The sequence below is a fragment of the Athene noctua genome, chromosome 4 (genome assembly GCF_965140245.1).
Source record: "Athene noctua chromosome 4, bAthNoc1.hap1.1, whole genome shotgun sequence".
Lineage (NCBI taxonomy): Eukaryota > Metazoa > Chordata > Aves > Strigiformes > Strigidae > Athene > Athene noctua.
This window is the reverse complement of record NC_134040.1, coordinates 64,618,101-64,638,871: the sequence shown is the minus strand read 5'-3', so window position 1 is coordinate 64,638,871 and position 20,771 is coordinate 64,618,101. Positions and strand designations below refer to the sequence as shown.

At 37.7% G+C, this 20,771-nt stretch overlaps 1 protein-coding gene across 1 annotated transcript in view; it reads left to right on the top strand.

Annotated features, from left to right (window-relative positions):
* Nucleotides 1–7,553: 7,553 nt before the first annotated feature.
* The window catches only part of LOC141960443 (serine-rich coiled-coil domain-containing protein 1-like), a 133,959-nt gene continuing 120,741 nt past the window's right edge, over nucleotides 7,554–20,771 (top strand). The window contains exons 1-2 of the mRNA XM_074905942.1: nucleotides 7,554–7,653; nucleotides 14,661–14,738. The gene's annotated coding sequence lies outside the window, so the exon portion shown is untranslated. The remainder of the gene's footprint in view (nucleotides 7,654–14,660; nucleotides 14,739–20,771) is intronic.

The window sequence follows — 20,771 nt, the reverse complement described above, 5'->3', positions numbered from 1 at the left end:
GCAGTGAAATGAGTCCCCTTTCCACAAGCACATTCTCTATGCAGCACAGGACCTGGCCTTCACAGAGCAATAACTAGATTCTGATAAAGCCTGAATTATACTCGGTGTGAATGTTTGTACCCTGAGGGCATCTGCCCATCCTTGAAGTGGAGTATCACATCACATCTGTAAGCACATGTAGCGAGTATTGAGATTGAGAGAACTCTGAAAATGCAATTGAGAGTGATTTGTAATCCCCTTATTGGAATCTATTTCTGAGTTACTTTTCTCATATTCATTTAGTTTAAAGCTGTGTCTATTAAATTAAGTTGCCTTTTCCTCAAATGCGTTTTCACAGCTTCTTGGCTTCTTAAGATAAGAATGAGTGAAAGCCAAATGTCACCAAATCAGTCATAAAGATGTATATGTTGTGTCAAATACATATTTAAAATGCAGTCTAAACATAGAGATGTGATGGTGAAATGGTGCAGAATCAAGAAAAGTCAGCTACAGTTCTTGTTGTTTAGCTGCACTGTGTTCATCACTGAGGTAAGAGAAAACTAGGATCCTAGTTTACAAAGGAGAGAGACACTACCACGGTAGCTGTTAAAACATTTCCCCTGCAGAGCCCAACTTGTGTTAAACATTCAGTTCACTGCCCTGTAACTCCACACCCACTCCTTTGCAGGATTCTTCCCCCTCAAGAATCATTTGCATCAAATGATGTCAGTTCTGTTTGGTACAATGCACCGAGCTGTGGGTGTTGATAAAGTGTAGCTAATGACACGAATTTGATAGCCAGTTGGTGGAAGCACCAGGCTTCTCAAGCACTACTATAATATTTTTATTTGTTGTGATACAATTGAAAGGCACATGTTTGAAAGCAAGATCCTCCAATCCTCTGTAATGCTTTAATGGGGTTAAGCTAACTCTGTTTTCAACTTGACAAAAAATGTCTTCGTGACAGGCACTTTAGTAATGGGGCTACTAACCCTCCTTCAGAAAGAAGGTGAGTGTTAAAATTAAAGGCATTGTCACAGTAGATACAGCTTTTCTGTACAAAGAGGGAGTCTTGGAGGTGGAGTATTGTTCATCTGCTATTTAAAACACTCATTTTAATTGATACATATTTTCAAAGACATTCATGGGCCTTATTTCAGTATTCTGACAACTGGTGCCTTCCTGCATTGTGTTCAAAGGAAAATGGCTTCAAATGTAATAAACTTCTGTCTTCTTAATAAGAGGTATAAACTTCTGTCTTCTTAATGAGAAGTATAGCTTGTAAACAGGATTGAACATGCTGAAAGAAATGCTTATAAGAGTCTTACCTTTTAATGCAACCCTAGCATGGGTGCCTCTGTGTGTGTGTGAGGAGAATCTAGGTCGAGGATGTAGGGTTCAGCATGCTGATAATAAGCTGTAGCTCTTCCAGAACCAAAGTCAGTGTTTCGTTCAGACAGCTATTTGTATACTACTATTGCATTTGGGTATATTAAGTATTTGAAGTCTTATGAACAGCAACTTGTAGCTTGCACTACCTGTCAGCTTTTCAGTGACCAGTGTAAAATGAGCTGATGCTCCTAGTTTGTTTCTTTGCAAGGAGGTAAGCCTGTGTTATCATCTCTGTCGGCATCTGCTCTTAATACCTATTTAACAGAAACATCTTGTCTAAGGGACTTTTAGTGCATATTAGATGATGATTGTTGGGAGTGCTGCACTGATTGTTGGGCGTTCTGTATTGTTACTTCATATCAAACTAGTTGTCAACAAAATACCTTTGAATATTGGAGCATTTTTAAGAAAGAAAATAATGTGATAGAATTTTTGTAGCTTTTATTTTTTTTTTCTTCAAGCAAATGCAGTAGAAGCCCTAAAAGCATAGTTCTAGAATAAAAAAATGTGAAAAATATGGCAAAACATGAAAGGCAAAGCATTGAAGAAGTGGTCATAGGGCTTGGAACCGGCCTTGTTTTGATTCTGTTCTTCTGATTTACTGAAAATATTCTGAAAATAAGTATTCAAAACAGTAAGTGGAAACATGCATATACTGATTATCCTGTAATGTAGGGAAATTTTATTACGGCTGTGCTCATAGAACAAGAAGAGTAAGATATATCCAGGATATTTTCCTGCAGTTTTGGAGCCTTTTTGCCATACGTCCAACAGTAATATGATAAAAGCTTCCAGACATCTCTGTTTGAGAGAGGTCTTTCTTGTGTAATTTTCCTGCTATCCTCAGCATGGGCCAAGGGGAGCTGGGGTGTGTGGGGGTGTGTGTGTGTGTGAAGCTTTGGCAAGAGCTTCCATCTCCCCCCCCCCTGCAACTTTCTCTGTCAAATGGCCCTCAGAAAATAGCCTTCCCTTGTGCTTTAGTCTCAGAGCCAGCACATGGTTCATCCAATGCATCTCTTACCTAAGTGCAGTGAAAGGTAGGGGAGGAGGGAAGAGAACAACTGAAAAAAGCAGAGTTTGTTTTGTGGGGTTTTTGTTTGTTTTTGTTTTGGTAAGTGATGTGGGTGAGGTTTGTTTTTTTAAAAAATATGTATAACGAGTGCTGCTTTTCTTTGTGGTGTCCCTTTTTCTCTACACAGTGCTGATTTCTCTGGAGCGCAAAGGTGATTGTTTTGGAAAACTACCAGGTATCATGTAATAAACCAATTTCTTTATCTATTCTGACTAATGGAAATTAGTCTCTGTTTCAAGATGTAAGAATGAATGCGATGGAAAACTTAAAATTAGAGGCGATAAAGGAATTAATTTCCCTAATAGTTTTTCAGAAATTTACTTTTTCTATGAAATTATATCCAAGAATTAAACAATATACATGTTTTTCCTTTAAATCCCGGGAGCAGAACTGCTTTGGACAGTTCTTTAGTCCCTTCCTGTGGAGGAAGCACAAGAAGTGAGTCACACAATCAGACTTGGAAGATGCGAATTTCTCCTGTGTTCATCCCTAAAGGATGGAAGGCTTTTAATAAGTATCAGAAAGGCTCATATGTTGGTTCTTAATACTGTTTAAGGGGATAAATACTGTTCTCTTGAGGTAGAATGAACAGGTACTAGCCTAAATAGGAAATTATGTGAAAAGTCTTCCCCTTCCCTTCCATTGGAACTACTCACAGTGCTATTGAGGGTGTAAGGTAAATATAGAATAAGATTTGACAGCCACTCAAATTATTATGCTTGATAGTGCAAGGATCTGTGTATCCTAGGTTTGGCTAGTGCTGGCTGCACAGTTACTGTGTCTGGAATGCAATTAGTGGTGACAGGGCAGCCTTCCTGTGTGCAGAGAAGTTCTGTTTGCAAAACAGCACAGATCAGCTTGCAAAACTCTCTCTGCTGCAGAATACATGTGAAGGAGAGAAAGGTCTTTGTGTAGCCTTGTGGTTACAGAAAAGAGATGGTGGGAGCAGTGTGAAAACTTCCTGCAAAAATTTGTAAACGTGTAAAGGTTAAAATGTTATCCTGTATTCATCTTGCAATAGAACAAATTTTAGCCATTTGCTCTGAAAGGAAGGAAGGAATAATTTGTTTGAAACTCCGCGGAAATGCTACAAGTTCCCTTACATGTACACAGGTGTTTCCTGGATAGAATGCGATATATCCATACATTAGCATATAGTTTTGTGTATCTTTAGGCATTCTCTGGGGCTGAGTAGGTGAATGAGCTTTTCTTAGACTTACAGTTGAAGAAATAATGAGCAGCTTTTCAGCCATAGCATACACTGATTATTTCTAATACTAGTATTACTGATTTTGTTACAAAACCTTTCTTCAGCATAGTGTGTAAAGATGGACAGGGATGATTTTTGTCAGGATAGTAAATTAGCAGCAAAGAATATTGATCTTTAGTGCTTTTGACAAAGCTTTACTTGAGGCATCCACTAGAGGGTGAGGGTGAAACCATGAGACATGTCTTAAAACTAAACTGAGCAAAATTATAACAAGACAGTGTACTGCCACTTTATTTTTCACAGTCATTATTACATGTTGCAGCAGTGGTCAGTTACTTAAATTCCTCAGATGTCCATGCTGCCACCAGAGGGACGATCCTGCTCTTGTCTTTGTCCCAAGCATTAGCATTGTGTGGCTCTTCCTCACCCTAGGTGCATCATAACTTAAGCCTGTGGAGAATTCACTTTTGTCTGGTTAGTTTTCAACTAGTTAAGTTCTCCGAGTTGATACATTTTATGCCCAAATAGCACCCATGCCAGCAGGAAAGGATGAGGTGGCAGTGAGGCTCAGCTGGGTGGGAGAGGAGGCCAAAGCCCTTCTGTGGAGCCAGGATGGGTTGAAGTGTCTCGCAATTGTTCGCTCGTGGATTTGGCAGGCCTGACAGCAAACAAAAAGGACAATATTGTGTTTTGTTTCTACCCTTAAGAAAGGAAATATTTTAAAAGGGAACAAAAAAATCAAGAAAAACAATTAATTTATTTCTTTCAGTACTGAAAACAAGGAACAGATTCATGCTACTAGATTTGGTCTGCAATCACCCTTCCTTTATTTTTTGAATATTATTGAGGTACACGCATTTATGACTGATAAGCTTTTTCTTAATGGAAAGCAGCATGTCTGGACAGCAGTGTGACATCCAGCAGGAATTTCCAGCTGGTGCACCATTTAAGTAGTGTAAATTGCTTAGGATGTAGGTTGCACCCCCTCCTCCAGATGTTGTTCTGAGTCCCTCTGCAATTCTAGACTGGACTGCACTCTTAAGTGCTGGTCTTTAGACCCCTTCCCTCAGCTGGCCTTATGTGAAGGGTTACAGCAGAGGAATGTGAGGCTCCATGGGAGTTGTCTTTTTAAGACGTAAGGGCTTGTCTGACCTGTGCTGTTGTGTTTTAGGGCATTGCCAAGTATGTAAGTGTTCTTCTGTGTGGCTAGGGCATTCCTGCCAGGTAGAATTCCCATTTCTTAGTTTGAAGGGCTCTGTTTCAACAACCCAGTGAAGTTGTGTAAAATGTATTTAACACTTGGTAAACAAGCCCTTGAGCTAGCTCATGTATTTTTCCAGTTAATTTAGTACCTTACTAAGCGCAGCTGCACTGTTGATTTCTAAATCTGGTATGCATTCTGTATCATTTTTTGTCCATACAGCACATTTGAAAAGGGTTTTTACTAATTGCAGTTCAATAGTTCAGACCTATTGTATGTTGAGATCACTCTAATTGCATTCTCAGAGCATACATAGAGCTTGATGGTGATGCTTATGATTTTTTTTTTGTTGTTGAAATTGCTACCTCCCTCTCATCCACAGAAATGCTTTCTATCTGAAACACAGCTGCATTATGATTTGCTATGATAAATGTTAATTGATAAATGATAGTCAAACGAGACTGAACCTTATTACAGATTCCAAATTAAAACTCATAAAACATTTTTCTGGAGTCATGAATGGTACAAGGTATGGTGAAGAATAGTTTTTGGAAAATATGTAAAAGATCCCACAAATGGACAGACATCATGTTTTTAGCGTGGACTGATTCTTGCATTAATCATTAAAGTGAACACTAAAGTGACTCCCATGCTAATGGATTAAAGCAGTACACTTAACAATATGTATTTCTGCTCATTGATGTGTGAAAAATCTTTCTTTCCATCTTTTGTGATTATATCTAAGAAGGAGGTGATTTATGCTCCTGCTACATGCAGTTTTATTGCAACTCAAAGCTGCAGCTGCCACAAGTTCAGCGAACAAAATCTCCAAGTAAAGATTAAAAGCAGTTTCCATCGGTGGGAATACAGTAATTCCTGAACTGGGAGAAGTCTGAGTCCCAGTGCTAGTGACCAGATCTCAAAATCATTACCCTTCAGTCAGAAGTGGGAGCTCTCTGGAGTAGATTTCTATTTGTGTTCATTTATTAGCTAATGTGTGTAACTTCATTTTGAATGGATGATGTAGCTGATGAACGTGAGGTCCACATTGCCTCACAGTCAGGTCTTTACATGCTTATCTGCATTAGGAACCTTGTAGTGGCAGTACAAACGCACCATGATCAATTTGAAGACATAGCAGCTCTGATCTGTCAGTCCAGTTCATGATTTCAGTAGTTGTCAAGATCTGCTGGATTAATATAAAGGCGTATTTCGACACCAGGTTTATTTAGAAAGGGTAGGAAAGTGAATTTGTGCTTATGTATATTCAAACTCTCCTGGCACCAGACTCTTCTGTTGATTTAACTCACCTTAATGCCATAATTCATTAGAATCAACTTCATAGATAAATGCAGAATAAGTGATGCTTTGTACTGAAAAGTGGAAAAGAGCAAGGATTATTTTCTGTTTCTTTAATATGTGTACAACACACAGAGTTTTGCTAATCTAATTCTATGTACATATGGATCTATTTTAAGATTAATTTTTTTTGTTAGATGAACACTTGTTGTTCTGTATATTGGAGCCTGTTGACTTCAAAATGTATAATTGCATGTAAAATTGTCACACAACCCTTTCCACTTATCTCTTTTTAAGAATTTTGCAGTAAACAGGGTGCTTTATTCCAGTCTGTGTGATAGTGATGTTTTTTTTGATTTTAATAGGAGTGTGTTTAGTATATGTGTTTAGAATGTAATATATGTCTTTTTATGAATGTTGACAGTGCTTACATATTGTATAATGAGCATTGTCTATTTTAAAGATTGGATAAGAGGATTGCTAGGTTTTAAGAATGAGGAGGAATTGTTTCTATTTGGTGCATCAATGTCACTTTCTTATGCCCTGCACTGTATATGTTTCTCTGTTCTTACTCTCTTCATTTATTGTAGAATGTACTTCTTCCAAAAATACTTAAGTCAGAGCCAAAAGAAAGAGTCTAATATACAGTTAGACAGGTGGGGTTTTCAAGAAATAATTATCTTTGGCTTCTAGATGTCTTAATCCTTGAGAGCTGTGGAAGTTGTACTGGGGTACTAAACCAAAAAGTCTGAGGTCTGAAATTTAATTGATGTTTAGTTTGGAGGCTGAACTATAAAACAAATTAAAAAAAAAAAAAGGCTCAGCCAAAAAGGATTATTGCTTAAATATATAGTAGACTGAAATAAACTAATTTAACTTAAAAACTATTTTGTTAAGACACAAAATCAGTTTTATTCTAATTTTTGGGCATTTTTCACTAAAAAGAAAGGATTTAAGGTTCCCCTCAGTTTGCAGGAAAAGATAGGACTGTTGATACTTATCTTCTCCCTCAGGCATACTCACTGACTTTTGTGAGGCCGGTGACTCTGGGATCACTCCTTTCAGTGGGACAGCTTTTTCTCTCTTTTCTCTTGCTGAGTGCATATGTGTGCATTTGGTGAAAAATGGAATAGGAGAGACTGCTGGGGAGAGTCCTCAGTGAGGGTGTGAGCCTGGAAATCAATCCTTGTTTCACATCTCTGCTAGTAATTGTGCAGAGAGGGAAAACGCAGCCTGCGTCTTCCCTGTCCCTGGCAGTCGGATTAGATGCTTCTTCAGGGAAATAGTTGTAACTTTGCCAAGGGCCAGCTTGTGCTTCACCCTGTCCTAAGGCCTTTCTGCCTGCCTGCCACCTTCTATTACTGGATTAGTTACATCTGGAGGATAACTGTATTCACCAGGGAAGATGCTGCACGAAAAGCAAGAGGGAAGGGGGAGGAAGCTTATCATAGAGCATGGGTGAATGCTTTCACGTGTTGAAGAAGGTGGAACGTCTGTGAGGTGAGCAGTGCTTGCTGTTTTCCCTGCTAGGCAGTGGACAAATATTTTAAAAAGGGTTTTACTGGATCCATTTTTACTTCAAAGGATTACAGCCCATACAGCAAAGCAGTCACTAGTAGAAAAATCGTGTTCAGAAGACCACTTAGAATATGGTATTTAAGGGCATAGGAATGAAAGACTAATTAAAATTAATGGATTGTGAGGATGTGGCCTTGGAATGGAGGAGAAGGAATGGGTGTCTGTGACAGGTGAGCAAGGAGGTGGTGGATAATACAGAACTATGGAGTGAGATTATGCTGTTCTAATAATGCCTTCTATGTCCTTACAATTGATCAAGTTGCCATGGATTTTAGAAAGTGAATCAAGCTTTGTTTCTTTGGTCTAATCTGTACAGATGTAAAAGTGCAGTGTTTGGTTAAATTTGTGTGAGCTCCATGTAAGTGCTGGGATCTGTGCATATGCAGCTGAAAGGAGGCGGATTGGAGATAGCTGAGCTTCCAAAAATATAGTGAGGAAAACAAAATTCTGCCTCTGCACTTCTCTGCTAGCAGTAAGGTTTTTTCTCTCTCTTAAATGCTATAGTCTTTATCTCTTCTAATGTTCCTCACTCTCCTCTCCGTAAGATCACTTTTGTCTATAAAACTTATTTTCCCTTGTCATCATTTTTTTCCTCTTTTTTTTTTTTTTTTTTTTTTCCTCAATCCTCTTGTTTTCCTCAGGGTTCTTGTAGGATTCTTAGGCTACCTCTGCTGTTTTTGCTTGCTGTCTTGTGATTGATGACTGTGCTTCTGACGTTTACTCTTTAATTTCTACAAACCTATGTGGCACCACCCAGAAGTGCCTTTGAATGGCTGGAGCTGAAACCTGGATGAACAGTTCTTACTTAACTTGTTTGCCTTAGGGTGCCCATAATGAGACCATAGTTCGTGGAACTTGTTCAAGAAACTCTGGTTTTCATCATAAAAACCCCTAAGTGCTCACAGCAATCTGTGTGGATCAGAAACGCAGCAGCATAATTTTCCATGCCCTGTTGCTTCATTTATTTATATATTTTTAAATTATATTTAAATTTAAAGCTCTGCTTCTAGGAATACTCTTTCCATGACTTTTTTTTTTTTTAATATTTCAACTACACTAATTTATTTCTTCATGTGCTGTCCTGTTCTGCTTAATTCTGTAGTAAAGCTTATGACAAACAACTTGCTTAAGAGAAATACAGGTAAGGCCATGTAGTTCAAAGGTAGTTACTTGTTTTAAAAGAATTTGTAACTTGGATGAGTATCATCTGACCGTAGCTACAATAAAACTTTAAGGTGGTTTGCTCTTTCTCTTGTTTGAAGTAGAATAAGATTTTGCTTTAGGAAACTGGCTTCTTTAAAACAGTTGAGTACTGTTAGAAGTATTCAGTATACACATCTATATATTACTAAGAGAGTGAAGCAGCAATAGAAAATTTATCAGCTGACAAATGCTGATTACAGACATCTCATTCTGCACATAATTTGTGTATTTTCTTTCAGGTAGAGAATGAAGATACAGTAATTTTTCACTTGGTTAAATCCACAGTGTATTAACTTTATTTGCCAGTATGGATTTTCTGTATCGATATTGATTTTGAGAAGATAGACCTTTTATTTATTTGGTTATGGAAGAGGCTGAACAGTACATATTGACCCATTCCTTCATTCAAACTACAGTTGTAATTTGGTAGTGAGGCTTGTAATGGACTAAATGAGCTGTCTGAACTTTGCACTCCCTGAATAAGATTCAGCAAGCTTTTTCCTAGTTTTTAGAAGAAAGAAAATACTGCAAATTGATATCTTCATGTACTTTGCTTTACAAGAAGTAAATTTAAATTAGGAGATCCACTAAGTTGAATTGAACTTAGGAGGTTTGAGTATTGTGGGGCGTTTTTGTTTGTTTGCTTTTTCTTACTTTATCTCCTCTTGAAACATTGTTAAAATTGTAATAAAATGTATTCCTCTGGCCTTGTGCAGTTTTTGTAAGTGTATGGGGTTTTCTGGTTTGGGTTGGAGTTTTTTTTTTTTTTTCAATAGTCTTTATTAGAGGTTCTTTGTTGCTTGCAAAGTTCATTCTGTATGTCAGTTGAATCTGAATAGCTGTAAAACATAAGGCCTTAGTTTGTTCCTGTAAATTGCTGGGTCATCTTGTTTTACTATAATAGGGAATCTAGTATTTGGTAAACTCTGTAAGATATCTCTGCTTTAGAACATGTAGAGAAAGAGACAGTGTGGTGACACTGGGTCCTTGTGGACAAGACCTTTGGAAGCCGCACTTCCTCTTTTAATTCAGTGGTTTGTTAAAGTGCTAAAGATGCTTAAACAAGGTAATGGCCTCCCAGGTTCTGCAGCATAGTTCACACAATCTACGAAGTGCTGGATTCTTCATCATGTAGTGGAGTGGTATATTAAGACTTTATTAAAATACTTGTTATTTGAATCCAAAGGTAACAGACAGACATCCTTCATTTTTTTTCCGGAAAAAAATGTGTGGTCATTTTATTATCAATTTAACATAGTCTTCTAAAACCAGACTCTGTTGTGGATTTAGTTTTAAGTTGATCTCTACTCAGTAAAATACTTAAACCTATGGTAGATTTTTGTTGCAAACAGTGGCTTAGGTGAGACTGTTTTCTTTTTCATAGTTGTTCTCCATTATGAGAAAGTAGAGATGTAAAGGAAAAGAGGGGTGTTTTATGTATTAAAGCATCCCTAACTATCATACCACTCAGTGGTTCCCCTGTCTGCTTCCTGTGGTTCCAGGCTTCTGAGGAGTACCAGGAATTTGGATATTCAGATCATCTTACATGGTAGGAAGGAGTACTTGAGTGTGTGTTTTATCTTTACCACTTACCTAGAGTAAAACAAGGGGTACTTTTGTTTGTTTGTGTTTATTTGAAGGAATAATGTAATTCTAGTAGTGAATCAAAGGCAATTTTTTTACACATTTCCTGAAGCCACAGTTATAGGCAAATGATATTATTTTTATCTGAAGTGAGAACATGTGTACATTGTAAGTGGTACTGGTACAATGAAGTGTTGATTTCAACTGTTTCACTTGTTATGATTTCTGCTGTCATTTAGTTTGTGCCTTAAGTACTTATGGAGCCGCCTTTTATTTATTTATTTTCTAAAAAAGGGTACTGTTATACTCTTAGAGATGAAGCATTGCAAGTATTAAGTGATTGTGAACATACTGTCATAAGATTAAAGCCCAAAGCTCATTTTCCCTCTACAGATATAGTGGTTAATTGTTCTGGTCAGTATTATGCCGTGGAAGAGACTGATAACTGCAGTATCTCCATTCACAAACAGCCCTGAGATTCTGTTGATGGAAAGACTGCAGCACTAGGCTTCAAGTCTCTTGATGTGAGTCCTTCTGTTTAAAAACCCTCAGGGAAGAAGTATACCTATGAATACTCCCTGGAATAATCAATTTGTTCAATTTTGAAATTAGGGCAATTTTTCTAATTGTGCTACTTCCAAGAGCTGTTCTGTTGTTGGTTTACCTTTTATATATGGGAGGTTTTGAGAGGCAAAAAAGTTCTCTAGGATTTAAAGAGATCAGTTTTTATAACACTGACTTCTGATCAGATAAACATAGGGAGGTGGCTAAAGGTAATACCAACACTGGTGACTCTGAAAATCTTGGAGTAAACAAAAACCTTGTTCACATTTTTTTATATTTGATTAAACAGCTTAGAGAGATTTCTTGGTACAGTAATTTGGGTATTAACAAATGGTTAGGCTATTGTAATATGTGTATTAAGCTCTCTTCAATGTTCAGGTGTAATCAGGATCTTGAAACTGATATTAGCCCTCTCACTGATTATATGGAACGGGTATATTTATGAAGCTGACGCTGACCTGACTTGCCATACACATAGCATCTATGTGCATGTGAAGCATGTAGAGTCTGCTGATGTGCAAGGCTCAACAGTTGCATATTGTATTAAAAAGGACGTCAGTTACACAGTGTATTCCCTAGATTTCGGTGAGTGCATTTCATGTGTAGATTATTACACCAATTATCCTTCTTCCAGAGACAGGGAAGGCAAAGCACGGGGACACTGTTACCTGCCTCAAGTCACAAGAGAGTCCACTGGCAGGAACTGTCTCTGCATCTCATAAATCTCTTGTCCATTTTATGGCTATAGAACCACAAGAATACATTTGTATTGAATTATTTTCTTAAAAACTCTGAAAGTGCTGCTCTATTGTTATAGGCATTGTATTTCAGAATGCTTTCAGATGTTTTTAAGCATTATAATTCTCCATATTCAGAGAAAAGAGGAAAAACCCAGACCTTTTTTTCTTGCACCAAAAAAGGCTTTCACACCCAGATGCAAAATCCCATCCTGAAGCAGATTTTACAGCTCAGTTATTAACCCCTGGAAAAGAATTCATAATGGAAGTGCTGACAGTTCCCTAATTAACAGTGATTCTAATAGAACCCGTAATAATAAGGTAGCACCCAAGTTTGTTGAGCTGCTGTGTCAGCTGTCGAACCCAAGCTCACAAAAATATCTTTCTGAGTGGAAATGTGGGGTAATGCTATTCAAGGGCAATTTGCATCTGCTGTTCTCTGTGAGCAGGTTGGCTAATGTACGAACGGTGTTTTCCTACCATTATGACTGCATGGCCTGCTGCTGAAAGTATGTCTTAACACATTTGCAGTTCTCTCTGCTTCTTTGAAACAAAACCCATTTCAGTCTTAGACTAGATAAACACCAGTGTTATTCTAGGCAATTGAGGAAGAATTAGCAGTGTTAAAAATAAAAATGGTAATTTTTCTTTTTTGTTAAAAAGATCCTTAAGTCAAACTTTACTTTGAAGCACTGGTATTTCAGTTATAGTTCAACAGTCTTCACAGCAATACTTGTTCACACAGTGTGGAAAACTGATATACCAGTCACCCAGTTTTCCAAGGTCTGTCCACTTTTCATTCTGCTGTGTCATAAGCTAAAGAGTTTTCCAAGTTGTTTACTTTAGTCTATATAGAATAGTTAATGAAGTTGGACTTTGTGAGAGCAAGGGCCTTGAACTGGCATTGCATGTCCAGTGCTGAAAGTTTATCTGAGGAACAAATCCTTATCCAGGTAAGCTACCATCCAGAAGTGAGCACTGGGTTATGCTGATTACTGTAGGTAGACCACAGTCTCTAGGAGCAGCTGATACTTGGACTTTTTTTCTGGGTTGTGAACACACTGCCAACACAATACCTGATAATGCCAAACCAAACATCTTAGCATGGATCCTTCTAAGAATTGACCTAATTGAGCTTTAACTGGTAGTCTCATGTGCTGCAAGACTTTTGGAGTAGGAAAAAAATAGAAAGGATTGATGCTAAAAACAAGCATCTTCTGTGTTTGATTTTTAAAACATACTTTCAATATGGGATGAAACAATATATTTTTAGAGTAATTTTGTGTAGTAAACAGGGCATTTGAGATAACAGTCATGATAGTGTTTATGTGTCTTCAGGGAGCTAATCTTTAAAATAACAGCTTTTCAGATGGCTGTTCAGACAATCATATTGATCACTTCAGTGCTACTGAGACATATACTGTGCTTCAAGCATTGATCCATGACATTATGAGAATACTTTGGGTAAGCAGTCATATATAAAATTAACTTTGGTTTTATTTTTCAAGTGATGTAATGTCAGGAAAAATAAAGACGTCTTCACCAATATTAAAAAAAAAATCAGTTTTATTTAACATTTATTGATTTTAGTGTTTTAATTGGCATTAATTCATTTGTAAAAAAAATAGCAAAATAGTATTTTTTCCTGAAAGTAAGCAGTTAAGTACTAACTAAAACATAGTTAAATTTCTTTGACTCTCTTAGAGATGGAAGGAATAAGTTGTTTTTTGCAGGTGGTTTCATAAACATGGCTGTAATATCTAATAATGCAAAGTTTCTTTTCTGTTACGTTATAAATTAAGACAAATGGCAGTATCTGGTTTTGATGCTACTGGATGTCCTTTCCTGCTAACATTCATTTGGGGGAAAAAGGACTGGAAAATGCTTAATAAAGATTTAAGGCCTGAAGCCATAGACTTGCATTCTCATAGACAGCTGCTTCTTCAGATCAAGTAATTGAGAAACCCTCTGAAGAACCACCTCTGAAGTATCAGTAAGCTACCTTTGACTTGCAACCGTTTTTATGCTGTTATAAAAACCAGTGGGAATACAGTGTTTACCCCTGGAGTCTAGCCTAGGAGCACTGTATGCAGTTCATTGTTGCTAACCTAAATAACAGTATTGATTTTTAGGGGCTATTGAGTGTGTGTGCCTGCACAGTTCAATTTGATAGCAGTCAGTCATTTCTAGTGCTTTGATACTGATATCACCAAAATTACAGTTCAGATAGAGACATGAAAGTAAAAGCTATGCTGTGCCCTACAACCACTTACAACTGCTGTACAGTTTTCTTACTGTTTCTGTTTGTCATGTATTGATGGTTGTGGTAGTATGGTGGGTGCTATTTAAAGCTTACTGATAAAACCAGAACCAACCCAAGATGTTGCAGAAACCCACTTCTTTTGTCACTTAATCAGCAGACAAGCCATTGCTGTGATGTGGTGGGACAAAATTTCTTGCATCACAGCAAGAAAAATACAAGAATAGATCTCTTTCAATTTTTTCAGTACTTCTCAGTTATTTTAAAATGTTCATTTTGAGATGTCAGTGATGCTCCATGAGACTGGGAAGATTCTTAATTTATGAAACCAGTTTGGCTGTCACATCTTACTTTTCAAACTTAATGGATTCAAATTCCAGATTATTTTTCCCTTGCATTCTGAGTCACTCATTTTATTTTGCTGATCTATGATAGAGAAGGTGGCTGAAATAAAACTAGAAGAAAAATAGCAGAAATTATTAATGTCCAGGTGATAAAGATATGTTCTTGCCCTTACCTCTTCTTCTTGACACCCCTCACCACCTTTAGCCTCACTTTTTTTCTGCTTTCCATTCTTCCAGTTTGAAACTGGGTCTTTTTGGCCTGCATTACCTTCCCGTTGCTCTTTGCTGTGCTCAGATCCTGGTTCTAAAGAAATGGTGAGTCTTATTTTCAGAACATGATGATTGGCAATGGAATTTCTTTGATGAGGCAAATTGTGCATGTAGAGTCTGTTCTTTGGCTCTTGTACCAGTACAAGCTTTCCAGAGGGCTTGCTGCTAAATTTGATGCTTGTCTCTAGTCTAGACAAAACCTTGGCACCTTTGATTCATTTACTGTCTCTTTTACATTTGCTTCCCTATATATCCAAACACTAATATTGCTTGAAGTCGTGTTTAGAATATTTAGTACAAGCAATTAGAGAGCTTTCTGGCTATTGTCTTTTTATTTTTAGAATCCCTGTGAGGCAGAGTGAGAGAGTTACCTCTAGTGAGTGCAGCCATCAGCATGTGTTTTAGATTCCATCTGTGGAAGAACTGAATTTCTGCATGGTTTACCAGACCAAACTACAGCCAAAGGATTTGCTCTAAAGAAATCCATGCTTTTAGTTCCTGAGGTCTTTGACTCAATCCTGAATATTCTGGCAGTCATAGCCACTGTTACACTAGCAAGCACTGGTTTTGGGTCAAAAGATGTTGATGTATTTTATTGTCTTCTATGTAACAGAAAAAAACAAACTATTGGGTAATTAATCTGTGTTTCACATAGAGTTCAGTATGCCTTAATTTGTAAAGCATGGCGCAAAACAAAGCTTCTAACAGTTTTGAAGTGCAAGTGATATAATAACACATTAACTTGAAATGCTGCAGGTAGATGGGCAAGCAAGGTATAACTGGGTGTAATTCAGCCTTCCTTGTATAAAGTGGTATGAACTGTGCACTGTTATTTTATGTCCTGTTGTGCCTGAGGCGCTTCTGATTGTGAATTGTGGACTGTGTTTATAGATGAAGTTTCATACAATCCTTGGTCCTGAATCCTGTCAGGTTGATGTCGTTTCAGCTGATGTCTGATATTATCTTCTTGTGGCACTGCTGTGGTCGTCCTCTCTTGGGAGCATTGTAGCTGTAGGCACCTTTGTACCATCACTGCACCTGGCCTGTTATGCTCAGACGTTTCTTGGCACAATAAATGTTTCCTCCTTTTCTCATAGTGAGGTTGCATATATTCTCAGAAGTAGGGGTTGATTTGACCTTTTACTCACGAAATTAATAATTATAGCTTAATGAGTTACACTTTCCATTTGGCTTTTCCCATGCAATTTAAAGAGAGGTTATCAGAATAGGAGCTCGTCTGTGGGTTTTTATTTCGCTCAAGTATTCCTACCTCCCTTAAATAAAGAGACAAAATAGTTTATGTAGCCCAAAGGAGAGCATCAGGGAATTGTTGCCAGCTTCTCTTCTAGTTTTTGCCTTGGAAATGCTTCCTTTTACATATTGTGTTCCTGTACAGTCTGTTGCTAAATGGGGGAATGACTCAAGTAAATATTCCTGGCCAACCTTACAAGCCTTACCCTCTCTCATTCAATAATGCCTTTTACTTATGTCTGTCAACAGTAGCTCTTGAAACTATTAAGCAGTCTTAGTTGTGTAAAAATATAGATTTTATATAATGTCTTTCACTTGATTAGCTTTACTTATTTCAGCAGTCCTGGTCACAGCATTGAGATTCAGTCTTTTCATAATCTCCACAGAAGCAGTATGAGCTGCTAATGCTATGTTATACTGCTTTGCTACAGCACCTTCTGCGTGTACTGCCTTTCCAGCAGCTCACTGTGCTGCCTTATATTGCTGTCAGCTTCAGAAACTGCAGAGGGAAACCTGGGTTTGTGCTATTGGGTCAGAAAGTTTGTGTCTGTCAGAGTTTGAGGATTATAGCATTGGTTGTTGACATGTGAAGCTTTTAGAGGTCTTTTGGGGAGTTGTTTTGGAGCAGGTCCCTGGGCATGGTGCAGAAGAGTTCTGCTGGTACAATGGACAGGTGTCGGGGCCAGACCAGGAGCAGCCGTGCAGGTGTGTGCCTTGCACTGCCATCCCCAGCTTGAAAACTTTACACAACATAAACTATCCTGAAGAGAAGGTCAGAGCAGAAGTTGTGGGAACAGAGAGGAATGAAAACATAGATCCAGGACTTTTTACAAACAAACATTGGTTTATTCTTCCACAGCACCTTTTGTTTGCAGATGACAGGTATGAATTGGCTGACCAGAGGCAGGATTAGCACTCCGTGATTTACTATTAGCATGTAACTTCAGTTGGTTTGGATTAAAGCAACGGAGTTACATGCATTGTAAGTACAGTTATATGTAATAGTATAAAATCAGCTACAGAAATCCTGGTGTTAAGCTTCTGGATTTTTACCAGTGTCTTTGGTGTGGAAATTCCCAGCAATGCTTTGTTTTTGTGGGCTGGAAGTTTTGTGTTGGGCTGTAATACACTATAATACTATCTATAATGCACTATCTATAATTTAATAATTATATTAAAGAACTTCTAGTTACATTTTCAGTAGAGGCTGAATTGCCTGTCCAACTGTATCTCCTATGTATGTTTAGGAATACTCTAATAGTTTGACTCCACCTCTGTTTTTAGTAACCTTGTTCCTAAAACCTCACTTTCCTTGTATTTTCCATTTAAAAATTGGATTTATTTTGTTCCTTGTATTCTAATAGCCATCCTCCTGAGCAAAGTGTAAAGTCTGAGTAGTTGGCTGCTTTCTCCATTTCATGGGTGTGTCTGCCTTTTGTTTGTTATTTTCTTCAGGTCCTCCATATAAAGGAGATTCTTAAAGCTGCAGTCATAATGGATAAAGATGAGACCATAACAGTTAGTGTAACCTATTGGGTTGAATTCTGAAAATATTTTCTTGCATATGGTTTCCTCAAATCAGACAGGAGCAAGCGTGTGAAAGTGCCATGTGCATTTCATACCTATGAAGTATTTGTATAAGAATGAAAATAACTTTAAACAGCACACCAGCATTTGAGCTTTGACCTGCTAATGACTTCCTCATTCGACATTGTGGAGAGCTGAATTCCTGTGCTTGGCAAATTCAGACTGCTAATCTGTCAAAGTGGAGTAAGAGGAAAAGGTATATTTTGTAATTCATTGCAAGGGTGTAAGAAAACCAGAAATCTTAGTAAAATCAGCAATAAGATGCTGAATATCCTTTTTGTCTGTTGAAAGCAGATGAAACACAGTAGGACTAATCCATAGTGTCCAATACGTCCACTTGCTTTTGTGTCAAATTAGATGATTCATCTGCTCAAATAAACACGGGAGTGTCTTGCATACTGAAGAATGGGTGGTGGTGGAGGACTGGAGTAATAAAAAGTTCAAGTAAGTATGAAATAATTTACGCTTATTCATACATTTCAAATTGGTTAGCACACACAAATTAGCAGTTTTTTGATGGGCATATCTTGGTTTTAGAGTTCAGTACAGGCTTTCAGGACAGATCATAAGTCTGATGCTGTCACTCAGACTTCTTTATAAAAAAGTTTTTATCAAAACAAAGATAATTCTGAAAATATTATTTTCTCTGGAGGTTAGCGCACTATTGCCAGTAACCCAGAGAGTGATAGATGTCCTTTACTCCTTTATTATTTGGTGTGTTGAGTGACTTTGGGTCATAGCTACATATTCAGAAAGAAGAAATACAGATATGGACTGAACAGTTCAAATCTGGGCCATGTAGACATGTGCCCAAATCCTGATAGTCGGTGCTAGAACAACTTGTATGTGGTTAGTGCAAGATGATGAACAATGCAAGTGCTTCTCAAGTTATGCTTTATTATCCAAATAAAGTGCTGTATTGCCTTAGTCAGCAGTTCCCGTTAAAATTGCACCATATGTTCTCAGCAAACAGCAGATGTACGGTCTAACAATTAGCAACAGAACTTTCCCACTTGAGGGTTTGGGATAATACTAAAATAATTCGTAATTAATTTGTGTTTCATTTGTAAATCAGTCCTTCTTTTTGGTGCTATTTGTCCTCGCTGTTTGCTGTGCCTATTTGTGTTTCAGAAGGGTTTGCCACTTAAACATTTTAGAGGTCTTACATGGGCAATGCAATAAATCTTTTCAATAACCCTGAAACAGTTAACCATTTTAATGCTTGAATGACTCGGTGACTTCCCCAAGATCACACAAGGCACCGGAGAGATGCAGGGGGACACCACAGGTGTCTTGAAGACTGATGTTTCTGCAAAGACAGCCACAGCTGCAGGGTTGATGGGGAGCTGCCCAGGGGCATAGCATCTGTTAAATGACACAGTACCACCTTGGAGGCAGTGCTGAAAGACATTGTCTCCTCAGTCTCTTTACCCCTTTTGAATTCTATATATTTTATTAATAAAGGGAATTCCAGGTACTGGATGCTATTCCCAGTTTTCTTGACTGATCGAAGGTGCTTGGTTTCTATAATACCATTGAATACTGAGGAGGTGGAACGTAGGTATAAAGTTTTGTCAGAACAGGCTACAAGATAATGGAAATGGGAAAAGGCCAGATTTCCACTGCAAGTTTTGAAAGGTCAGCTCAACCTTGGAGTAGTCTGAAGAACATAAGCTGAATTAAAAATTCACTAAAATCAGCCTTAATTTGGGAAGTGGAGAGGGATTGACTGGCTGTAATAGGATATAATTTTAAAAATGTCAGTTAAATTGTTCCTGTCTAGTCATGTTCTCTAAGAGGATTCTTGTATGTTTGTTGTGAGTAGTATGTTAGCCTTTATAGCCTCCTGAGGAATGTATTGATTAACTTCCTTTTTCCAATTCAGCCTTAAACTTCTATGGAAAAATGTCTAATATGTGCATAATGTGTAGAAATGTGTATAATTCCTTCAGGGAAAAACTCATGATCTTACGACTTTCTTAGACAGCCCTTTGCTAGAGATAGATGTAATCTTATGGGACTTTGGTTCTTAGGTTCTTGAAAATAGTACTAAAGCTGTAAGAAAAGGCAAAAGACTTCCCTTTTATTCAATATTTTTTTTAACTGTAAAAGCTCTTTTAGCAGTTTTGCCAGGTGTGAAACTTGATCTATTCCCTACAAAGTATATTGTCTCTTACTACAGTTTGTTTACAGTGTATTAAAAATTGTTTTTCTTTAATTCTCCTTAAACCAATCAGTAACTGTCAGACTTTTGCCTGGTAGCAGTTTTGCAGGCTGTAGATGTTTGATCTCTATCCCTTATCTACTTGAGAACGAGGCAAGGCTGAGTACTCATTTTTTTTTGTTATGCACAAAGTCATAAGAAGGCAATAAAAGGGAAAAAATGGCATGTTTTCTGTATGTGGACAAATTTCTAATACATTTCTTCATTGCATCTTGTATTCTTTTGCCTCATTGGGCCACTGTGGTATTCAAAGTCTGTTCTGAGGATAAAACACAAACAAAAAAATCCTTCTGTTATTCAGTGATATTTCTTGATGATACATGGATGAGTGATCAAACTGTGTAAGACTGCTTTAGTTGCACTAATCTGATATATGCACTGTAGTTCTGGTGGTGTGGCATGGCTATTATTCTCGCTAGGAAGACAGTCATTAAGTTTAGCATTCAGCACATCTTACTTTTTGGGCTTTCACTTGCTATTTCTAATGAAGCTGAAGGAGTAGCCTCCAAAAGTTATTCTCACTGATCTAGTTCCTGACACGGTTCCAGATCTCCTGGTCAGATTTAATTCCAAAAGTTGCACCATGCTGTTAGTCTTTTTGCCCCTGGACCTATCCAGTAGCTGTCTCTAGGGATGTGGACCTCATTTTGGCATTGGAGTTTTCCAGTTATGAGGTTCATGAAATACGTCTGTTCTTCTGCATTTGCCTACACCTGCATTCATAGAATGATCACGTTTTTTAAACTTCTCAAAAGGCGCTTTTTTTTCCCCCCTTGTCCAACCTCTCCTGGAGGAGTTGTGCAAGTAATATGCAAATAATGTGCTGATGATCTGAGCTGACTTTCTATTAGATCAAACATGAAATCTTGGCTCTGCAGGGGTTTAACTCTGACCATCAGTAGAAAGAAGAGTAGTTTAATGAAGGTCAGTTTTAAGTGAAGCTGAAGTTGTGAGGGGTGAGAGAGTTGCTTTGTCGTTAACTCCCCTGTCTACTAAAGGCATCTGTTGACTTGACT